At 45.4% G+C, this 5,437-nt stretch overlaps 1 long non-coding RNA gene across 4 annotated transcripts; it reads right to left on the bottom strand.

Moving 5' to 3' along the window:
- Window positions 1-813: 813 nt before the first annotated feature.
- Window positions 814-4,487, bottom strand: LOC125551522 (uncharacterized). 4 transcript variants are annotated; one of them, XR_007302766.2, is made up of 7 exons: window positions 3,982-4,487; window positions 3,462-3,577; window positions 2,989-3,084; window positions 2,635-2,806; window positions 1,714-1,789; window positions 1,413-1,514; window positions 814-1,238 (listed from the first exon to the last, which is right to left on the bottom strand). It is a non-coding gene; the product is annotated as an uncharacterized LOC125551522 (long non-coding RNA). The 4 variants fall into 4 exon arrangements; XR_007302765.2 differs by having other exon boundaries at window positions 814-1,233; window positions 3,982-4,486; XR_007302764.2 differs by having other exon boundaries at window positions 814-1,514; window positions 3,462-3,536; window positions 3,982-4,485.
- Between the last annotated feature and the right edge of the window lie 950 nt (window positions 4,488-5,437).

The raw sequence follows: 5,437 nt of genomic DNA on the forward strand, positions 1-5,437 counted from the left end.
TTAGGAGAGCAGGGCGAGGACAAAGGAAATAATTTTGTGTGTTTGTTTTTTTAACTCAATTTTCTTGCAAGATGTTTTGGACTTCTCTTGTTTTGCAACTTGAACTTTTACCATTTGAGTTTTCATTGGGTTTCATTTTGTTTCAGCTTTTTTCTCAAACTTATCTGGGACGTCGTGTTGAACTTACAACTTTTTTAATTGTGAACTTGCTGTGTTTTTGCAATGCCAATATTGAGGATAGCAGTGCGAGGACAATGATAGAAGGAAGCTGCGTGTGGTGATCGTGGAAGCACTACAGGGCTGAGCCACAATGGTGGTTGATGGCAAGGCGGCACGACACGAGATGCGGCGGAGAGGCATGGCGACGGGTTGGCGGCGCACTGACATGACACTTGAGATGCGCCTGCTGGACTGACCTCCTTGTCCCCTCTGGACGGATCAATTGCAGAACTTTGACATTTTCTTGGAAGTCAACGTCACAGAATACCAAAAGCTAACCATCTTTTATTTTTCAAACTGATCATTGTTTTTAATTCATACTGATCAATATTTTTGATTCAAACCATTTTTTTATTCTTGCATGCACATCAAGTTGTCATGTACTATACCTTCTTTGAAGAATTAGCAATCATCTCATCATATATAGAAATTTTCTTCACACATACTCCCTCCGTTCTGAATTACTTGTCTTAGATTTGTCTAGATACGGATGTATCTAGCACTAAAATGAGTCTAGATACATCCGTATCTAGACAAATCCAATACAAGTAATTCGGAACGGAGGGAGTATAATACATGTACATGAATAACATATACACAACACCGACTACAAATTTTCATACATGAATGACATATACACCACACCGACTGCACATTTTCTTGCTATTAGAAGCCTCTTCAGATTTAATGGTTTGTACTGGGCATAACAAATTAACCAAAAACCAAATTACAAAGGTCAAAGTTCTTGAATTACAGACCAAAAAACAAGCAAAGAAAGGATAGATAGAGGATTGATAGGGTTTAAGAGAGATCAATTGCAATACACTTTCACTCCATTTTTACTCAGTAATAGCATGACTGAATAAGTAGTTCAATACTCGAGCAATTTTTCCTTTTAGTATCGTTGGGCACAAGCTCCTTGAGGAAGCTTGCGTGATCAATAGCACGTTGGTCCTGCAATTGTGTCGACATGGAGGAGCCGCCTCCAGGTCAGCCCGCAACAGGGTAACTTATCTGCACTACAACAAATCAACAGTAGTAAATGCACACATTTTGGACATACAAGCATAATGGAAATTTGCAGAAATAACATGGTGTATCCTGATACAAAGTACTGATGCTTTGGGAATTTTCGAACAGAGAAAAGAATTGGAGGCGGCTCAAGCGTCAAGAGCAGAAGAGCATGGGCTCACCCGGGAAGGAGGTAGACAGACGACAGTGGTTGGCCCAGCGCTCGGCTCACCGATAGGCTTTAGTTCGGGCTGGATTCATCAAAGATGTCAAGCTTATAAGCACTGCAAGAACAACCAAGATTGAGAGAATACACTGAGCACCATGTCTAATTCTCAAGTTAGTGGTTGGTCCAATAAAATTACGAGGTTAGTGCTTCCATAGAAGTAACGAGATGCAAGCTTAGTTCTTAGGTTACAAATTTGTAAATACTAGTACTGCTACCAGCATTTACAAATACTGGTGAACTTGAACTACGCACACCTACTCAACTACTCCATGCCACCGTCTCGCTGCTCATCAATACACTTGATGCCTGCTCATTGTCGTTGGACGTACCCTGCACACACACAATAGCCACCAATTAGCATGCACAAGTTCATGTACAGTAACATTACAAATTCGCAACGAAACATAAAAAAATATGTACTTTGAAATAATTCATTTTACTTTCCAAATACTTCATTTGTTTCGAAATATGAACTTCTATATTTATTTCCTTAGAACTTATTATGATTTTCCTCCAAACTACAAAAAACATGATTGGTTTACTTACCCACAAAATACTTGAAGTATGTCAAATGAAAAACATCCCTAGGCCTGGAAGTGAGAAAACACATTACACTCATCGAGGTAGATATCATTCTGTGCATACCTTACCAGAGACCACATAGGATTCCAAGATCCTGAATTGCTAACCACTCCAAATAAACTCTTAACTACTTAGGACAAGTTTTTTTGAACTGACATTTCCCATGTTTTTTTGGTGCGTGTCTTTTCCCAAATCTTTTTCCGACCCTCTTCTCTGAACTTCTGTATTTTATTTTTCATGAACTTTTCAAGTTACCATAGTTGAACTTCTAGCATTTTCTTTCTTTTACTAATTTTGCTTTGTCCAATATCATCTCTGTCTGGTAGTTTCCCATCCATCTCACTATGTTCAAACTTTTGGCAATCTGGAACCTAAACTCTCTGCGAAAACACATGCTCCAGTATAATCTGAGACGCCAACTCAATCAAAACAATCAGTACTACTCACATCTATTAACAACGGCTTGAGATGCTTCATGTATAGGCTAGTGCAAGCTACTAGTACTAGGCATCCGGCGTGGTTGGAACAAACAAGATGAACAAGTGATTTAACGGAGCAACACTACATGCATTAATAGGAACATCACTATGTACCTGGAGACGGCCACAACAGCAAGCGACACATGCGACTACGCCAAACTTAACCATGGTGAGGCGGCCACCAGCAGCGGACCGTCACCGAAGCCCTCGTTGAACAGACACATGCGACGAACACCTGCATTTTGTTTTCATTTTTCCGTTGCCAAAGTGCTCGCTCCACACGTCCCTACAGTTCAAACCCACATAAACCAAATTGTTATGTCAGGACTGATACAAGACTATGAGTTAATGGAAATGCAGTTAGCAGTATGTACAGATACTACAAAATATCGCTTTAGTGTTGGCAGCATAAGACATAAAACTTTCAGTGACTAGAGGAGCCTTTTACAAGCAAGCCAACCAACTTACGTGTCATCCATCTTCAGGGCCTTTGTGCTAGACGCAACATCCCAGAGTTTAACAATGCAATCAGCCAATTCAGATGCAAGTAATGCTCCCTCACAGCTATAAAACAAAGGAAGAATTGTTTAACTAAGATGATTCGTTGGTATAGCAGATTACCATGCAATTAAGTAATTCTACTTCGCCAACAAGTAACATCATATGTAGCTAGACAGAACAGTACAACATGACACATCACTGAAAGACAAAAAATGTACCTTCTGATACAGAAGAACTATCAGTGGTATTCGATATAATATGTTGTAGTTTACATATACTGAAAACACTTTGTCTATATATCCCCGTCTCCTTGTCTGAGCTTCAGTTTGGAACATAGTTCCTGAACTTGCTACTTTAGTATAACATGTTCTGACACCGACGAACAATGTGTACGGAGTAGCTCAATTCGTTCTGTATGAATGTTTAAGAGGAAAACCAACCTTGCATTGCAGGAGAGAAGAGAAGTCTATGGGCGTGGGGAGACAACGGTGTCCGTTACCCTCCGGCACCGACATCTAGTAGGGAGCCTCGCAAGATGTTCAGAATCAGTTTCCCCCTTTGTATGTAGCAAGTAACAGAAGATGTTCAGAATCTAAAGTCAGAAGCTCAATAACCTTGAACATTAGTCTAGTTTTCTCCTATTCTCTACAAACAAATACAGGAAAAATCTAAAAAGAATGCATTCTTTTAGTCCTCACACACCAAAGAGAAATCTGAAAAAAATGTTGAACTTTCACAAGCATAACAACCTGCTATGGATCTGTTCCCCGCTGAAAGAAGCATGATTCACAAATGACCTATATTTCTATCATTAGTACATACTTGTCATGAACTGACGGAATTACACAAGTAGACCAAATATGAACTAGATTATACAAAATTCTACAGAAAAAAGTGCATGGCTCCTCCCTGTGCTGCTCTTGCAGTAGAGAGTAGGTGAGGTGGAAGATGGGGTCCTACCTGCGGATCCTACCGGCGAACTGACGGACTGATGAACTTGGCATAGTCGGAGGGGCGGCTGCGCTCGAGGTCCAGCGGGGGCAGCTCGTTGCCGGAGATGGGACGCGAAGGGCCCCCAGCACGCTGGGCAGGGGACTAGCGACGGCGGCGCGTGGAAGATGGCGGTGGGGGAGGGCCTGGTGGCGCGCTGGGGAAGAGGGCCGGTGGGGGTGGAGGGGCGAGCGTTGGAAGCATGGGGCGGCGGCGGATGGAAGCAAGGGTGCGGCGGTCGCGTCCGGCTGGGGGCGGCGACACCCGGTGGTGGGGATGAGGATGGCGGCACGTGGCGACCGGGCGAGGGCGGCGGCGCGTGGCGGTCGGGCGAGGGCGACTGCGCACGGCGGCGGGGTTGGGGGTGACGGCGCACGACGGCGGGGTTGGGGGTGGCGGCGCGCTGGAAGAAATGGGATCGGGGCTCGGGATGTGGTGGATGGTGTGTGGGATGAATTCTTCGCGCGTGCGTATATAGGGATCGATGGTATATATATATGCATATAGCAGTTGAACACGTAAGGAAAAGCTGACCACAAGCCGAGCGCGCTGAAGGACGCAAGCAGAGCGCGTCAACGGACGCGCAAAGCGCTGCGGCGCCTAACGGCGAGATAGGCCTTCATTCAAGCCAATCAAAATACGACTGGAACGGACATGTATGTATTGAGCAAAGGGATCGTGCATGTCTGTATTGACTGGAACGAGAATACAATAGCAAAATAAGAATTAAGACCACGATGATGCGTTTGCAGTGGTGGTTACAGGAGGCAAAAAGAAAGATGCATCCATCAACATACGACCTCCTCCTCCTCAACTCAGTGCACCGGCCGGGCCACCGACCGGCGGCTAACGAGCAACGGCTTGTGTGGCAAGGTCAAGGTGCTTCTCAACTAAGGCATCCAAGTCTTCCAGCCGGCTGAAGAAGGCCAACATCGTAGCGTCCTCACTGGCCTTGTAGATTCCTATGTACATGATTCATTCGTACACATGGATGTGTAGGTCGACAGTTTCTTGCAGGGTGAGGCACCTCGTGGCAAGCGCGACCTCCAGGTGGACATTCTTCATGGCGTCGGTGGGCAGTCGCAGGGCCACCAGTGGTTCAAAGAGGTTCCGACCATGGAGGCCAATTAGGGTGGCAGGCAATGAGGAGCCTAGGCACGCGGGCTGGGGGAGTATGGCGATGTCGTCCGCGAGCTTCTTGACGACGGTGAACCTGTTGGTGCTACGAATGATCATCTGGTCCAACTGAGAGTCATAGCTGGCGTCGACGACGGCCATCCACCAACCGGTCGCCAACACCATATGGAGACGATCCATAGTGCCATGCCGTAGGCCGGCGTCGTGGACCATCTGGCACAGTCATTGGCTGCTCGCGCGCATCGCCGCCATGGGTCTGGAGTGGGCACTTTTGCGCTTATTAGTGTAG

This window comes from Triticum urartu, chromosome 4A, assembly GCF_056163025.1.
Source record: "Triticum urartu cultivar PI428250 chromosome 4A, HENAU_Tu73, whole genome shotgun sequence".
Lineage (NCBI taxonomy): Eukaryota > Viridiplantae > Streptophyta > Magnoliopsida > Poales > Poaceae > Triticum > Triticum urartu.